The sequence below is a fragment of the Alosa alosa genome, chromosome 6 (genome assembly GCF_017589495.1).
Source record: "Alosa alosa isolate M-15738 ecotype Scorff River chromosome 6, AALO_Geno_1.1, whole genome shotgun sequence".
Taxonomy (NCBI): domain Eukaryota; kingdom Metazoa; phylum Chordata; class Actinopteri; order Clupeiformes; family Clupeidae; genus Alosa; species Alosa alosa.
The window spans coordinates 29,486,294-29,505,422 of record NC_063194.1 but is presented as its reverse complement, the minus strand read 5'-3'; the positions used below and the strand labels follow the sequence as shown (position 1 = coordinate 29,505,422).

Sequence of the window (19,129 nt, the reverse complement as noted above, 5' to 3'; positions counted from 1 at the left end):
TAATGACATCGATAGCAGAAACGTTTGTTTTCTTTTTTGTCGATCCGCGGTTTCTTGATCAACTGCGCAGCAAATTATCAGATGAAGCACCGGGCCTAATTTCACTCCACGACTCCGCGGACCAGCAGTTTCCATGTTGCGGACCCATATTTTGAGAAATGCTGAATAGACCACAACCAATTTCAATACTCCGACACGGTCACCGTTAGACTAAGGGGAGAAGGGATGAGAAAAGATCTGGCCACAGTTCTTCCAGAACTTCGTGCCAAGTAAAAGCGTTATCAGTTTGTGTGAATGAAACGAAGCGTAGGCCATAGTGTGGCATGCATAAAACCAATGGTGTAGAGATGACGCCACAGGGTTTTTTTTTAAGTGAGCCACGTTTGCATGTAGGCAATTTGTATTCACAATACTTGGGCCTACTTAAAGAAATATTATTTTATTGCATTTGTATTGGTTGTTTAGAGTAAAAAAAACAATCGGTCGGTATTAACGCAAGTTTACAACCGGCAAGTCGGTCGGACTAAAAGGGGGAAAAAAAATATATTTGGGTCGGTTCTAAATTAACAGGGTCGGTCGGGTTACGGCAAACGAAAATATTTTTAAGGATGGCCTGACTGGCATTTCAATTTGAGTTTTTTAATGACATATAAATGCCTTCTTGTTTTCTCTCTCTCTCTCTCTCTCTCCCTCCTCTCTCTCTCCTCTAAGTGAGGTGTGACTCAGACAGTAGCATCTCTGTATTTGTCATAATTGTCTATTATGACCAGTGGAGGAGATTTACCGGAAATTGTGTCTGTCCTCCACACCCCACACAACCACGCACACAAACACACACACACACTGACACAGCGCTCACACACTCACACTCACACAGACACATACACATACACAGCGCTCACACACACACGTACACACATACATACACTGACACAGCTGACACATGTGAACATAGAATAAATAATAGCATATGAGTGTGTGTGTGTGTGTGTGTGTGTGTGTGTGTGTGTGTGTGTGCGTCGTCTCTCTCTCTCTCTCACACACACACACACACACTCACAGGGACCTATGTGGACTCACATTAACACTCTTAGTTAGTGTATTTATGGTAGCGAGGACCTTTGATTGTTCATTATCAGATATCACTGGTCAACCATTACAGGAACACTGACAAGCTAACCATCTGTCCATCTGTGCTAGGAAGCACATGGGTAAACATATAGCCCCTTACATAGACACACACACACACACGCACACGCACACGCACAAACACACACGCGCACACACACAGCGCACGCACACGCACACACACACACACACATAAAAGGAATCTGCCCGAAATCGCCCTGTCACTCCACTTGTGCTCTACTTGAGGGGTCAGTTCAGACAGGTTCGTGACCAGACCATGACCGACCGGTCAGTGGAAGCGTGCAGTGTGACAATCCACCAGAATCAGGTCAACGCAAGTGATGATTATTGATCTTGCATGTGTGTGGAGTGAGACAGACCTCCATAATCAATCATATTTCCACGACAGACAACCCCTCCGCCAAACATACACTACACACACACACACACAGACACACACACACACAAACACACACACAGACACACACACAGACACACACTTTCATAAGTGCTTCCTCTCATGTCAGGGCGTTAATTGATCAGCACAGATGTATTGAGATGTATAAGAGCTCTGTAATGGTCCTGGGATATGTCCTCTGTCCAAGAGCATGCTGTTTGCACTACACTAGCACACACACTCTCACATACACACACACACACACACACACACTCACACTCACACACACAAGCCCACGCACACACACGCCCACACATACTGGGAGGGCAGACATGATGAGGTGTACCGTCTGATGACCTTGAGTAGCCTGCTGGTCAAATCCAGCCAGATCCCAGATGCTGTATTTGAGAAACTATGTCTGACACACACACACACACACACACACACACACACACACACACACACACACACACAGTTGCGGGATACAGCCAATCTCCATCTGTTACATCTCATAAAGCAAGCCAGGGCAAATACACCAAATATTTCTCCGGTTTTGGCTTTAAGTCATACACACACACACACACACACACACACCCTCTCAAACCGATAAGAGTGTCACTCGTTATCTGTTGGTACATGAACTACCAGAGGGTGGACATTCTCTATGGAATCAGCTTACACTCTCTCTCTCTCTCTCTCTCACACACACACACACACACACACACAAATCAAATGGAAATCTCACAGGGAATCTCACAGTGCAGGGTACAGGACTGTATAAAGTCCATAATAATATAGAATCTCACAGTGCAGGCTACAGGACCCTATAAAGTCCTCATATAATAATATAGACTCTCACAGTGCAGGCTACAGGACCCTATAAAGCTCATATAATAATATAGAATCTCACAGTGCAGGCTACAGGACCCTATAAAGTCCTCATATAATAATATAGAATCTCACAGTGCAGGCTACAGGACCCTATAAAGCTCATATAATAATATAGAATCTCACAGTGCAGGCTACAGGACCCTATAAAGCTCATATAATAATATAGAATCTCACAGTGCAGGCTACAGGACCCTATAAAGTCCTCATATAATAATATAGAATCTCACAGTGCAGGCTACAGGACCCTATAAAGCTCATATAATATAGAATCTCACAGTGCAGGCTACAGGACCCTATAAAGTCCTCATATAATAATATAGAATCTCACAGTGCAGGCTACAGGACCCTATACAGTGAATAGGGCATAGCCAAGACCCCGTCCATTTTCAGAGGCCCAGTGTGCCAGCCATACAGTAGCCACAAAACCCACTTCCCCCTCATGCCCTGCCCCCCACCCCTCCTGGCACATCACACAGGTTTCCATGCCAACACATTATGGAATGTATGACTGGCCACCCATGATGCCCAAGGGAGAGAAGAGAGGAGAGGAGAGGAGAGGAGAGAAGATGAAAGGTAAGGAGAAAGGGTGGAGAGGAGAAGAGAGGAGAGAAAAGAGGATAGGAGGGGAGGAGAGAGGAGATGAGAGAGGAGAGGAGAAAAAAGAGGGGAGAGGAGAGAAAGAGGGGAGAGGGGGAGAATGGGAGAGGTAGAAGAGGGTCTGCAGCCCAGAGGTGAAATAGATAAAGGTGACCTACTTTCATATCTTAAATATGAGAGGCTATAACCTGCTTTTGCTCCATAAATATGGGCTATAGACCTGCTTTTGCTCCATATGAGAGGCTATAGACCTGCATTTGCACCATAAATATGGGCTATAGAGTATAGACCTGCTTTTGCTCCATACGAGAGACTATAGACCTGCATTTGCACCATATGAGAGACTATAGACCTGCATTTGCACCATATGAGAGGCTATAGACTAGAGTCCACTCTAGCCTGTCTGTGAACTGTCCGGCTAACAGGGCTAGCTGGAGAGTAGTGGAATAGTCGGCTAACAGGGCTAGCTAGCTGGAGAGTGGTGGAATAGTCAGCTAACAGGGCTAGCTGGAGAGTGGTGGAATAGTCGGCTAACAGGGCTAGCTGGAGAGTGGTGGAATAGTCGGCTAACAGGGCTAGCTAGCTGGAGAGTGGTGGAATAGTCGGCTAACAGGGCTAGCTGGAGTGTGGTGGAATAGTCGGCTAACAGTGCTAGCTAGCTGGAGAGTGGTGGAATAGTCGGCTAACAGGGCTAGCTAGCTGGAGAGTGGTGGAATAGTTGGCTAACAGGGCTAGCTAGCTGGAGAGTGGTGGAATAGTCGGCTAACAGGGCTAGCTGGAGAGTGGTGGAATAGTCGGCTAACAGTGCTAGCTAGCTGGAAAGTGGTGGAATAGTCGGCTAACAGGGCTAGCTAGCTGGAGAGTGGTGGAATAGTCGGCTAACAAGGCTAGCTGGAGAGGGGACTCTCAGTGAAATGTGAAGTCGTCTGGAGGAACAAAAAATGGCAGCTATTTCAGTCGCTTCACTAGTGGACTTAAGACTAAGTAAGTATGCAAGCTCTGGCTCCAAAAGCACTTACCGTGCAAACTTAAGCTCCAATTTTTGACCGACTGGCCAATTCTGGGTTCATGCCTTGAGAATGTAAGTGCATGCTGCCACTCTGGACGGGGACAGGAGGAGCTGCACATGGGCTTGGGGGTAATGAATGCAGTTCCCTCAGACTAGACGGGGATAATCCAAGCCCCAGGCCAGGCTTACATTCCTTACACTACTAAACCCAATCACCCAGCGCTCATTCAAACCGTATTAGCCGGCCGCTAACAGCCCAGCACAGCACAGCACAGAAGGCACATCTTAGCAAAGCAAAGGAATGAGAGGACTTCTGCAAAGCCTTGAGAACAGACAACCAGTTCAAGCCGGTGAAACATGCTTAACATTGACAGCAAAAACCATTGGGTGTCATTCCCAGAACAGCCATGTTTGAATTCATGATGTGATTTATGTAACGATGGTGCACATGTCTCTACATGTTTGTGTGTGTGTGTGTGTAGAGTGTGCAGTAGGCATATCTGGTGCTTGTATCAACATTGCCTTAGCTTCCTAATAATAATCATCTATTGGTAAGACCTGGAGAAAAGTGTCGGAGGCAACACACACGCACACACACAAGCACACACACACACACACATACACAGAGATAGAGAGAGAAAACTATGCAAAGTGACTGAATGTGCACATAATGATGGAGAGGAGAGGAGAAGAGAGGAGAGAGAGGAGAGGAGGGGAGAGGAGTGGAGAAGAGAGGAGAGGAGGCTTCAATTAAATCCTGTTCCACTACTCATGCCCTGCCAACCAGAATGACCAGTTCAAACAGCTGACATTTAACTGCTGCTGAGACACTATGTGTGTGTGTGTGTGTGTGTGTGTGTGTGTGTGTGTGTGTGTGTGTGTGTGTGTGTGTGTGTGTGTATGCATGAATGTCTTGTGTGTTTGTCAATGTGTGTATGTGTGTGTGTGTGCGTGCGTGTGTGTTTGTGTATATGTATATGTATATGTATGAGTTTCTAAATGTGTGTTTGTCAATGTGCGTATGTGTGTGTGTGCTTACAGACTGTGTTTGTCTTCTCCATTATGTTTCATTCTTAGACACACCTATGATTACCGAGTGACACATCCTACATTCAACTAATCATTATCTGATGTGAATGCAGTTACAGTCACGCGCACATACGCACACACACACACACTGCTCAGGCAATTGCAGGTGACCTAGTGCTTGGTTAAGGTGGAAAAGAACAGAAAACATGTAGCCCACCGATTAGCCTGATTATTATGAAGTCTGATTATTATCAAGTCCGTTTAGCCTGATTATTACGAAGTCTGATTATTATCAAGTCCGTTTAGCCTGATTATTATGAAGTCTGGTTATTATCAAGTCCATTTGGCCTGATTATTATCAAGTCCGATTAGCCTGATTATTATGAAGTCCGTTTAGCTTGATTATTATCAAGTCCGTTTAGCCTGATTATTATCAAGTCCATTTCAGGAAAAGAGAGTCAACCTGACAATAAGAAGACAGTAAAACTGTAAAGCAAAATGCTGACCACGTCCTCTACATATGCATGCCTACCGACCCACACCAGTGGAGGCCACGCAGCTTATCCAGGTGTGGCAGCAGAGAAGAGAGTTGAAGAATGTATCTGTGGAAACCTCATTAGTGAGAAAACTGTGAGGCATCAGGCAAGGATTATACTGTGGGGCGCTCAAGAATCTTTGATAACCGGCAACCAGGAAACCCACGTCAGGAATCACATTACAAGCCGTAAAATGTTGATGCAATCAACCCTGTAGAAGTTCTTCAGAAGTCGGAGCATAATGACAAAGCAAGCGTAGGAAAACTGCAACACACAGCACACATTAATGACCACATTCACATTCTATAAAACCCCTCTAACGGTTTGTGTGCAGTCAGCTGTCATTCAGCCACTCCTGTGGGCGTCATTTGACGGCTGCTCCTGTCCTGCCTGCTGCTGTCGGTGGACGGCCACTGTGAGGGTTCTATAGGGCTGGACGGCCACTGTGAGGGTTCTATAGGGCTGGACAGGATCAAACAAACCTTCTCCTCCCTGATCTACTGCCCAGTGAGCCAGCCAATCAGCCTGGACCAGCCAAACACACCTGAATGGCAATAACCAGAAATTAAAGTGGGAACTGCTGTTCACTTGTGTGGATACCTTGGTATAAGTGTAAGTAAGTATAGTATACATACTCTTTTGATCCCGTGAGGGAAATTTGGTCTCTGCATTTATCCCAATCCGTGAATTAGTGAAAACACACAGCACACAGTGAACACACAGTGAGGTGAAGCACACACTAATCCCGGCGCAGTGAGCTGCCTGCTACAACAGCAGGCGCTCTGGGAGCAGTGAGGGGTTAGGTGCCTTGCTCAAGGGCACTTCAGCCATTCCTACTGGTCGGGGTTCGAACCGGCAACCCTCCGGTTACAAGTCCGAAGTCCAGACAAGGAAGGGACAGGACATTTTGGTGAAATTGTGAAGTGAAGTGATCTGGTCTAGAAATGTCTGGGGGGAAACAATGATGGTGTATGGTGTCCTGAAGGCGAACAGGTTGAGTTGAAGTTGAGCTGGGCTTAATTTACTGGCCCATGAGCCAGCAGCCTGAAGCAGCCTGCAACACAGGGGATCTGCTGATGCTGCAGCCGCGCTCGGACGGAACACCGGGTAATTAGCGCTCGTTAATTAAATCAGAGCCGATCAATTGTGCTCGGAGCTCCGCAGCTTACCCCCTCATGCAATATAGCCCCCCCGGCGAAGATCACCCGACATCGATACCATGGCAACGAGGAGTACCTGCACATTAACTTCAGCTAAGCTAAGGAAAGTTGGAAGTTGGAAAATGACATAAAGAGAACAATAAGCCTATAAGCATACGCAATATGGTCAATAAAAACAATGGTAAAAAAAACTCATTTAGAAACATATGCCTTGGACATATCCCTTTGTTTACCTTTTTAAAATGATAAACCATCCATCTTTGCTCGGCAGTAAGAGAAGCACGTTATGAGGAGTCTGAGCAGGTGTGTGTGTGTGTGTGTGTGTGTGTGTGTGTGTGTGTGTGTGTGTGTGTGTGGCTGGGCGAATGCGTGACGTCTTGGCTGCACGCGGTGTTCGGAAAAACACACGGGCATGTTAATATTTGATAGCAGTGTGTCTGGCTCCGCCTCTGTCTCTGCTCTGCTCCACCCCTGGGTAGGAGAGGACATCTTCCCCCCACAGACAGATAATGGAATGTGTGGGCAGACGACATCCGGCTCTGATCCGGCCCTGTCCTGGCCCACAGACAGCTGCTCTCACTAAGAAACACGTCCTAAAAATCACCACAAAAACACTGTCCTCATTTTAATGACAAGCATGCATCATCAAAACTCCTGAGTCCAATCTTCTTTGGTGTGCGGTTTGAGCCAACAACATTATCATTTCTTTATCCATGCACAAACACACCTAATATTTATGGAAAGCACCCTTTAAAAATGAGGAGTTTCTGTTTGTGGCTGCATCTCGTACACGCACACACACCCACAGCTGCAGAGAGATGACACAGGGCTGGTGACGATGAGTAATGATGGTCCTTGAGCAATCACGCTGAAACTGTCCAGTCCTCTGACACTGTGTCCTCCACACACACTAGGGTTTCACACGAAACAGACAAATTGGATAACTGTGTGTGTGTGTGTGTGTGTGTGGATAATACATATACACAAACACACACTTCAGCTGATTTTGTGTGTGTGCGCATAAGCAGATAAATTCCTAATACGTACAGTATTTTTAAGTCTTTTATATAACTGAGGTCCACTGGTGTATGGCTCCATGTGGACGATAGGGCAAGAAGAGATGCCTAGCAACGAGAAGAGATGCCTAGCAACGGACCCCAATTGGGGGCATCTGCAGTCGCATTCTGCATGCTTGTGCCCCCAGGCTGAGAGTGAGTCATGTGGGTCTGCTTTGTAACATTTGGCCAAGACTGATACTGACCTACACACCTACACACACACACACACACACACACACACACACATCTTCTTTGTCGATGGCAGCAAAACTATTGAGTTACGGTGCCTCAAATAGGCCTCCTCATCAATTATGCAAAAGCGCAGTACTTAACCTGTCGTGGCAAAGATGTGGATCAATAGGAAATCTCACTGTTGTTCTGCTGTGTCCCTGGGCCCACTGATCTGGAAGCAATACTTTATGAGAGCCAATAATGCGAGCAGAGGATGTGGTCTAAAAACGTCCGTGTGGAAACCATAGTTCATCTGAGTCATCTGTGTGAAAATCACACAAGGTTCGACAGTGATTTTTGACCAGAAATGTTTGCGTGCAAAGGTCAATTGGGAGTGTTCTAGAAATGACTGTGTGGGGTATTTTGGACTTGGACTACCCGTCTGGATGACTTTAGTGATGTTCTACTGTACAATGGACTTGGACTAACCGTCTGGATGACTTTAGTGATGTTCTACTGTACAATGGACTTGGATGCCTGTCTGGATGACTTTAGTGATGTTCTACTGTACAATGGACTTGGACTACCCGTCTGGATGACTTTAGTGATGTTCTACTGTACAATGGACTTGGATGCCTGTCTGGATGACTTTAGTGATGTTCTACTGTACAATGGACTTGGACTAACCGTCTGGATGACTTTAGTGATGTTCTACTGTACAATGGACTTGGATGCCTGTCTGGATGACTTTAGTGATGTTCTACTGTACAATGGACTTGGATGCCTGTCTGGATGACTTTAGTGATGTTCTACTGTACAATGGACTAACCGTCTGGATGACTAACCGTGACTGGGTGGGACTTTAGTGATGTTCTACTGTACAATGGACTTGGACTAACCGTCTGGGTAACTTTAGTGATGTTCTACTGTACAATGGACTTGGACTAACCGTCTGGATGACTTTAGTGATGTTCTACTGTACAATGGACTTGGATGCCTGTCTGGATGACTTTAGTGATGTTCTACTGTACAATGGACTTGGACTAACCGTCTGGATGACTTTAGTGATGTTCTACTGTACAATGGACTTGGATGCCTGTCTGGATGACTTTAGTGATGTTCTACTGTACAATGGACTTGGACTAACCGTCTGGATGACTTTAGTGATGTTCTACTGTACAATGGACTTGGACTAACCGTCTGGATGACTTTAGTGATGTTCTACTGTACAATGGACTTGGATGCCTGTCTGGATGACTTTAGTGATGTTCTACTGTACAATGGACTTGGACTGGAACTTTAGTGATGTTCTACTGTACAAATGGACTTGGATGCCTGTCTGGATGACTTTAGTGATGTTCTACTGTACAATGGGACTTGGATGACTTTAGTAACTAACCGTCTGGATGACTTTGGTGATGTTCTACTGTACAATGGTGGACTAACTTTTAGTGATGTTCTACTGTACAATGGACTTGGACTAACCGCCTGGATGACTTTAGTGATGTTCTACTGTACAATGGACTTGGATGCCTGTCTGGATGACTTTAGTGATGTTCTACTGTACAATGGACTTGGACTAACCGTCTGGATGACTTTAGTGATGTTCTACTGTACAATGGACTTGGATGCCTGTCTGGATAACTTTAGTGATGTTCTACTGTACAATGGACTTGGACTAACCGTCTGGATGACTTTAGTGATGTTCTACTGTACAATGGACTTGGACTAACCGTCTGGATGACTTTAGTGATGTTCTACTGTACAATGGACTTGGATGCCTGTCTGGATGACTTTAGTGATGTTCTACTGTACAATGGACTTGGACTAACCGTCTGGGTGACTTTAGTGAGTTGCTCCTGCGCTCCCTGGGGCTTCATTTGGGGCGTAAATGAGCACAGGGCCTCGGCTCTGGTAGCATCTGTGCGAGCCAGATGGTCCAGTTTGCCCTCAGCCACAGCAGGCATCACAAGACACAGCGCCTCACCTCCACAAAGGAGACTCACACAGAGTACAGAGAGCGCTCACGTCAGGGCAGGACACGGGGACCCTACGGTGGTCATTCCACTGAAAATTTAAATTCCAAAAACATCACCAGCTGAGTGTTCGCCACCATCTCCAAGTCTGCACACACACACACACACACACACACACACACACACACACACACACACACAGTCTGACCAAGCAGCAGGCTTCTCTTCCAGTTTCCGGACTTCTGTCACTATTCTACTAATACATGTATATTAACTTTTGAACAAAAGGTGACAAATTGATTCTGTTTGTTTTTTACTAAGTAGAAGACAAAATTGTGAATCTCTCATACACTCTGTTTCTGTCCATTTTTAACAGAAATTGGGGGTGAAACTTGACAAACTGATATTTTCGTGTTTTTTGGGGTTGAATTTTGAAGAGATTTTTTACAAATTACCAGTATGTGTGTTCTCCTCAAACTTATGAATTATATTTTATACCATTTCAATGGGCTATTTCACCTGATTACAATGGTGGATATATTGTATCTCTGTCATGTAACATAACCACACAATACACCTTTTTGTGCCGCAAGGGCATCAAGTCTGAAAAAATGTAATGTTCCGTGCAATCTGTGAAGGGTTAACTCCTCATTTGAGTGCATTTGTGTGTGCTGCAAGCACCCGGATGGTGCTCTCATAAAGGTCAAAAAGTTGAGTGTGGAAAGCTGGACACCTTTAGCCCTCAATGGTCGCCCTTTTGGCTACATAGTGAAAGGGGAGGGGCCATTTTTAAACTCGTGATAATGGTGAGGAGGAACCTGGAGCAGCAGACGTGGAAAACGCACCTTACGGATGTACAAGCAAGTTATACCATTAAACTGGTCATGCTTTGACAGAGCGACTATGTGGTGGAAAACGCACCTAACGGATGTACAAGCAAGTTATACCATTAAACTGGTCATCTTTTGACAGAGCGACTATGTGGTGGAAAATGCACCTTACGGATGTACAAGCAATAAATTCATCAATTAATTGCTGAAGCCCTATTTTCTTATTGTATTGCAATGGTTTTGCTTTACATGGAGAAGGGAATAGAAAACGACACAATGTGGATTCAGTGGATTGATCATTCAGCCCAGAGAAACCGCTAAACATCCTCTTAGACATGACACCCTGGTGTAGCTTCACATTGTGCAAATGTGATATCACCCTGACTGCACAGTACAAATCCAACTACATGAGGCAGACAAAATGATGGATTCAACCAATAACATTCACAGCGTAAAGCCGTCAGTGTACTCAAACCAGCGACCGCGTCCTACATCTGTCGCATGGGGCAGACAGTAGGGGCTTGAGGCGGCCGCTGGAAGCGTCTCGTGCGTCTTGACTTGCCAAGATGGGCTCTCAGCACGTTCCGTATTTGGTTTAATGGGCCGAGAGAAGCAGGGGAGAGGAGAAGCACCATGGCAGCTCTGTGGGGGAGCAGGGTGCTGATGCGCGGCAGCATCAGAGTCTAACGCATGGATGGGGGTTAATTGGGCCATGATCAGGGCTACTGGCCTGGAAGAGGTTAGCAAAGCAAAGTTAATTACAGCTGCCGATCCTACTCTTGTGTGTGTATGTGTGTGTGTGTGTGTGTGTGTGTGTGTGTGTGTGTGTGTGTGTGTGTGTGTGTGTGTGTGTGTGTGTGTGTGTGTGTGTGTGTGTGTGTGTGTGTGTGTGTAGGGGGCTGGGGAGTACACATTATCACTGTATGCAAGTTTGCACAAACATACTGCATGTCCTCATACACACTGATACTTTAACACACAGAAAGAAGAGGAGAGAGAGCAGGCAGAGAGGGACATTAGCACTCTTGATTAAATAACAAAAGATGGATGAGGCAGTAGATTGAAGTGCTCATTGATGCACTAACAATGCAAGGAGAGGCCACTTCCCCTGAGAGATCGCTTGTCACTCAGTCTCTCTCCTCTCTCTCTCTGTCTTCCTCTCTCTCTCAGTCTCTCTCTCCTCTCTCCCCTCTCGCTCACATTCTTAGTCTCTCTCTCCCCTCTCTCTCTCACACATTCTCTCTCTCTCTCTCTCAGATTTTTTTCTTTATGGGTCCAGCTGCTGTGTTGGGATTCCTTTGTGATGTTGAGCTAACATGCTTCGTGGCTTTTCAACCTCTGAATGGCCAGGTCTCTCTCTAGTGTTCTCTCTGAGAGTCTTTTCTTTCCCATTTTCATCTCAATAGAAACAGATGCGCTGTTGAACTATTCACAGCACCGCAGCCACACACACACACACACACACACACACACACACACACACACACATACCACCACAGCCACACACACACACTTTCAGCAACAGGTGGGACAGGGATTGGGTCATTTCCCAAAAGCGTTTTATCCAGGTCACTTCTGGGTAGTACTAGTAAAAGCTTGTGGAGAAGGACATCAACCTTGAGCCTTTGCAGCATGGTTATGAAGGGCAAATGCAGTCACAAATGATAGCCACCACCAGGGCGACTCCAGTATTGAACACAAATCCTAATGAACCAGTGATAGGAGAGAGCTTAAAATCCATAATCTCCATCATATCAAAGCCTGCAGTTTCAGTAAGCTATCGTCGGAGATTCAAGGACAGTGAGCTGTGCTAATCCCCATGAAACGGACGGTGTGTGTGTGTGTGTGTGTGTGTGTGTGTGTGTGTGTGTGTACAGTGTGTGTGTGTGTGTGTACAGTATGTGTGTGTTTCTGTGTGTGTTCGCGTCGTGCACTCCACCAGACAAGAGGCCGCAAGGCATGTACACACACACACACACACACACACACACACACACACACACACCCATGTGGGTCTCCCAGGCCGGGAGCCCTGTCTGGGGACAATGTCCCTGTTGTGAGCGGGCTAAGGGTTCTTAACGCGGCCGCTGCCTCTTCACCACATCAGCTGCCCCCGGATGCACACACACAAAGCCCTGCATTCTGCATTCTCCCACAGGCCCTGATGGACACACACACACACACACACATTGCCACAGTGTGTTCAAGTCCCAGCCATCATCTCCTCCAAAAAAAACATAACAAACACTGCCGACTAGCTCATTAGGAGCGAGTGTGTGTGTGTGAGTGAGAGAGAGAGAAAGAGAGAGGAAAAGAAACGATGACAACATGTTGCTGACCATTAATAAGCGTTTTCTGACAGATTATACGGTAATGACACATTTACTATCAGTGCAGCCGTTTTGAGAGAGAGGAAAGCAAATGAAAAGAGATAAAAAGCGATAGAAAGAAAGAAAGAAAGAAAGAAAGAAGGAAAGAGGAATGCAATAATGATAAAGAGACGGCGCGTTGATCCTCTCGCATTGAAGTGTGCGTTCTTTTGGGTGTGTGTTTGGGTGACGAGTATTTGCCAAAACGAATCGAGTTGAGTTGAGAGGGTCCTTCTGAGAAACTCTCTTCAGAGACAGAGAGGGGCATTTGATGGCAGAGAGGGGCAATTGATGACAGAGAGGGGCGTTTGATGACAGAGAGGGGTGTTTGATGGCAGAGAGGGGCATTTGATGACAGAGAGGGGCATTTGATGGCAGAGAGGGGCATTTGATGACAGAGAGGGGCAATTGATGACAGAGAGGAGCGTTTGATGGCAGAGGGGGTGGGGCAGAGAGGGGTGTTTGATGACAGAGAGGGACATTTGATGACAGAGAGGGGCCTCTACAGCGGTGCTCTGGGGTGCTTTCAGGCCCTCAGTTAAATGACATAGTGCAGAAGCTTTCTGTGATCCCCAGACTTACACACTCTCGAGATGCCATCCTCTCTGAGAACCATCACAGGCCCCCACCCAGGGAGAGGACCACCAGCAGCTATGGGAGCCAGGCACCCACACACACACAGAGGCTGACCACCAGCTAAACAAACAAGTCACACACACACACACACACAGCACTGACCACCAGCTGATGACAGAGAGGGCAATTGATGACAGAGAGGGGCATTTGATGACAGAGAGGGCAATTGATGACAGAGAGGGGCATTTGATGACAGAGAGGGGCATTTGATGGCAGAGAGGGCAATTGATGACAGAGAGGGGCATTTGATGACAGAGAGGGCAATTGATGACAGAGAGGGGCATTTGATGGCAGAGAGGGCAATTGATGACAGAGAGGGGCATTTGATGACAGAGAGGGGCATTTGATGGCAGAGAGGGCAATTGATGACAGAGAGAGGGCATTTGATGGCAGAGAGGCATTGATGACAGAGAGGGGATGACAGAGAGGGGCAATTGATGACAGAGAGGGGGAGCGCTTGATGGCAGAAAGGGGTGTTTGATGGCAGAGGTGTTTGATGACAGAGAGGACATTTGATGACAGAGAGCATTTGATGGCAGAGAGGGCATTGATCGTTTGATGATGAGAGAGGGGGTGCATTTGATGACAGAGAGGCCCTTGATGGCAGAGAGGGGTTGACAGAGGAAATGACAGGGGGTGTTTGATGGTGCAGAGAGGGGTGTTTTGATGACAGAGAGGGACATTTGATGACAGAGAGGGGCCTCTACAGCGGTGCTCTGGGGTGCTTTCAGGCCCTCAGTTTATATGACATAGTGCAGAAGCTTTCTGTGATCCCCAGACTTACACACTCTCGAGATGCCATCCTCTCTGAGAACCATCACAGGCCCCCACCCAGGGAGAGGACCACCAGCAGCTATGGGAGCCAGGCACCGCACACACACAGAGGCTGACCACCAGCTAAACAAACACTCCTCAATGGGTGCAGCAGTCACACACACACACACACACACACACAGCACAACAACCTCAACATCACAAAGACATAAAACAAACTGTAGTACAGCAGTGGCATTACAAACGTGTGTCCTCCCCAACACAAACACACACACACACAGAGCACAACCCATTACGACTGCACACAAACACTGTACAATAGCGTCACCATCACACACACACACTGATGGCCTCACCCCAAACAAACACAATGCACAAGGCTCCCAAGCTGCTGCAAGTGAGGAAGCCATGCAGGGCCGTGACATGAGCACAAAAGGAGCTCTCTCCCTCCCTCGGCTCTCTCTCTGCTGTCAAAGCCCAGACCCAGGCCCAGGCCCAGCACAATACACCTCAGACACACACACACAGCACAATACACCTCAGACACACACACACAGCACAATACACCTCAGACACACACACTGGAACACAGCTCTTTCTGCTGTTAAAGCCCAGACTCAGGCCCAGCACAACACACATCAGACACACAGAGACAGAGAGAGAGAGTGGGGGTGGAGAGAGGGGTGGGGAGAGAGAGAGAGAGAGAGAGAGAGAGAGTAAGTATGTGTGTACTACAGTGAGAGAAAGAGAGTTTATGAGGGAGAAAGAAGTCCTGTGCTGCATTCCTCCCTTATCAGCAGAGAGAATCCACCGTGCTCACAGCAGCACACCTGAAGACCAGCCTGGTGCCACGTGGCCTGCTCAGTCCAGTGAGCACCTCACCTCACCGCGCTAGCTAGCTAGACCCAAGGTCACTCTTCATGTAAGCGAACGCTGCGAGCAGAGGAAAAGGGACTCTGTTTATTTTGGGAGCAGGAAACATGTCGTCTCTCGATCAAGTGTGGGGCACTGACCACGCGTGTCTGTAAACAGAGCCGCTCATCAGCAGTGCTGAGCCAGCAGAGCTGGGAGAGGAACCCGTGAGCCCTCAGAACAGGAGAACCGCTGAGGCCAGAATACTAGAACCTGAACCGGAACCCACCCAGACCTGACCTGGCGCTGGATCTGTTCAGTTCAGTTGCTGTATTTGTCCTGAAGGATTTCTTTCATTCTGCTTTTAAGCAATCCAAGATTACACACACATGCACATTGCACACACTTTTGTAGGTATGGGAAGAGAGTTGCACACACACGCACACACACACAGACACACACATATGCACACACTGTTGTAGGTATGGGAAGAGAGTTGCACACACACACACACACACACTGTTATAGGTATGGAAAGAGAGTTGCACACACACACACACACACACACACACACACACACTGTTGTAGGTATGGGAAGAGAGTTGTGTACACACACACACACGCACACACTGTTATAGATATGGGAAGAGGGTTGCACCAGAGACTGCAGTAGCAGAAAATGTTTAGAGACGATTCTGAACAGGATGTCAGACCACAGTGAGTACACACACATACACATGCACACACACACATGCACACACGGAGTACAAATACACACTGAGCCATTGAGGAGGAGCAGTTGGGGGTTAGGTGCTTTGCTCAAAGGCACCTCATCGTGCTCATAATATAGAGCCATAATACACCTGAGAGGAGAGCAGAGGAGAGGGGGGGAAGAGAAGAGGAGAGGAGAAAAGGAGAGAAGAGGACAGAAGGGGAGAAAAAGAGAGGAGAGAAGAGCAGAGGAGAGGAGAGGGGAGGGAGAGAAGAGAAGAGGAGAGGAGAGGAGAGGGGAGCAGAGGAAAGGAGAGAAGAGGAAAGGAGAGGAGAGGAGAGATGATGAGAAGCACAGCAGAGGAGAGGAAAAGAGATAGAGGGGAAACAGAGGGGTGTTGATTGACATGAGGCTAAGAGAGGGTTAAGGATCAGAAGTGGGGAAAAGACGCTGATGAGAGGTAATGGGGGGTAATGAGCGTCGTCAGAATTAGAAGAGAGTGGAAGAGAAAAGCAGCGAGGCAAGGACATCCTAAAACAGAAGAGATGAGAGACTAGGTGTCCCAAAAATCTAGCTGAGCCTTTAGTACCATCAGAAGCAGGTTGTGTTTAATTAGGCTACTGCCACCCAGCATCCCCTGGGCTTGAGCTCATTTAACTGGAGCACCAGTGGCATTTAATAGCCCCCCTAAAGCACTTAGGGCAGTAAGTAGCATCATCTCTAGCAGCCGCACTGTATGAGTGCTAATCATGTCTGCTAGCCTGTAGGGCGTGTCATGTCTGAATAATCCCAGCAATTAAGCCAACACCATCCACAGCCTCACACGCTGGAGCAGCTCTCGAAGCATTCTTGGCATAACTAATCCTGAACTGATCTTCCAAGTAGGCTAATCCCAAGGAGGTTCAAGGGAGTAGGCTAACGCGTAGAGATGGCAGCTAGTGATTTTAATCTCGTTAGGGTGAACAGACAGACAGGCAGGCCTGGCGGTATGTAGGAGTTTAGCTGCCCAGCAGGTCGTGTGCGTGTGTGTGTGGGAAGTGTATGCTGAAAAGATTTTTGAACGGGATCTGTCTGTCAGTCTGTGACACACACACACACACACACACACACACACACACACAGCACTGATATCGTGGTTCCATGCCCTCACATGCCCAGTGGGAGCGTCATGTTACATCAGGCTGGCGGTGGCCACCACTACGCCGCCATTAAAACCAATCATAGCGCTATCTCCATCTGGGACCCTCCTTTTCAGGGGGAGAGAGAGAGAGAAGAAGACTTAGGATGTTGGGGAAAAATGAATAACGACAGAAAACAGGAAGCAGAACAAACTGGACTTACAAAAATACCTAGCCATCACACAATAATGATTTAGTAGACTTTCGGCCCACAGGCCTATGCAAAGTAGATCCAATCACTAAACTCACAACTGTTTATGACTGTATTCATCAATTAATACTTGGTTAATCGCTAGGGGGAAAACGTTATTCCAGTATGGTCTTTCAATATAAAACGATAACTATTTTAACTTAGACAGAAGAACCGACCATCAGTCACAACACAATGGTTCTCAGCTGGGAGAATGCCACATTTCCTGGCTTCACTCGACACCTACAAAAGTGAGCGGCAGTCATTCCGTTTTGTTTTGTTTTGGCAGCAGAACATTGCAATAATGTTCACGTCACCTGACATGGCTAACAGCTAGAAATCTGTACTCATGTTAGCTACTGTACATGTAGTCTGCAATGCTACGGAGACCACTGAACAAATGGGATCTGCACCCCGTTTAAAACGACAACACGGCGGGCGGAAAAGGCAACTTCACGCGCAGAGACGTCTGGAGAATGACGTTATGGGATCTTGCTAGGTAACGCTTCCACCTTCCATGATCACGCTAGCAAAGGATTGTTTTGGGCTCCACCAAATGGTAAACATCTAGCCATGTGAGGTATTACCATAGGGTATTACTAATGTAATACATAGATTTAACGTTACCGTCATAAATGGGGTTTACGTCCTTCGCATTGAAGATACACGACAGTAGGCTACCGGCGAACTACGACTATTACCACGGTTGTCAACACATGTAAACATAACAATCATAATCCACTTTGCAAACAACAATTAAATAGATTGACGCATTATCCAGTTAGATGTACCTTATGGTGGGAACTTGTTGATAAATCCTTTCCTCTGGTTTTCCCAGCGACAAAAGGCAGCACAGCTCGTGGGGTGGTAGATAGCTTGCTATGCTCTAGTGTTAATGTTTTTAATAAAATGCAAACATAGCCTTCTATTCCTCTACATTGATCTACTTCATTGTGGATTGCTGTACAGTGCGCTCCATAAATATATAGCCTACTGTAGGTAACGATCACGACCGCTTTCCGACTGCAGTACTCGCTGGGGTTGTGTGTCCGTCAGGCAGGCGGTGTTCCTTACTTGTGCTCCAGATTTTTTTCCATGAACTACAAGCTAGCACAGCTGACGCTGACGTAGTCAAGAACACACAACGAGACAGCGCCTCCGTCGCTTTAACCACAGACTTCAATATTGCACCAAAGCTTTTACAATCCAGTTAGGCTAAGAGTTCAGGTGAACCATAACGGTTTGGGCCTACTTAAATGACTAAACCGAGGATTTGTGAACATGTTTTAAACTCTGCATGGTCACAATTTGTATGTTATGTAACATTATTACATACTCCAATGGATTTCCCAGCATTTATTTAATGTATCTGCATTATAATCTCATTTGACTCTCAGATTGAACAGATTTAAAGATGATCAGCAAATCATAACTTTTCAAAGATTGTGGTCTTTCTGAATAAAATACAATTGGCAAAAAATAATTAAACCCACTCAAAACTGTTTTAAATATTGAAAACACCTGACACATTTGTAATGAGTAATGTTTTTGAATCAAGAGTCCATTTAATATTCTCCTAATCCTGAAACTAAAGACATATTCTACTGGACCTATACAAACCATACACAAAGTAGAG

General features: G+C 46.6%; 1 protein-coding gene across 3 annotated transcripts in view; it reads right to left on the bottom strand.

Annotated features, from left to right (window-relative positions):
- ccser2b (coiled-coil serine-rich protein 2b) overlaps positions 1–18,558 on the bottom strand; it is an 83,939-nt gene extending 65,381 nt beyond the window's left edge. For all 3 annotated transcript variants that reach the window (XM_048246507.1, XM_048246509.1, XM_048246508.1), the window contains exon 1: positions 18,285–18,558. The gene's annotated coding sequence lies outside the window, so the exon portion shown is untranslated. The remainder of the gene's footprint in view (positions 1–18,284) is intronic.
- Between the last annotated feature and the right edge of the window lie 571 nt (positions 18,559–19,129).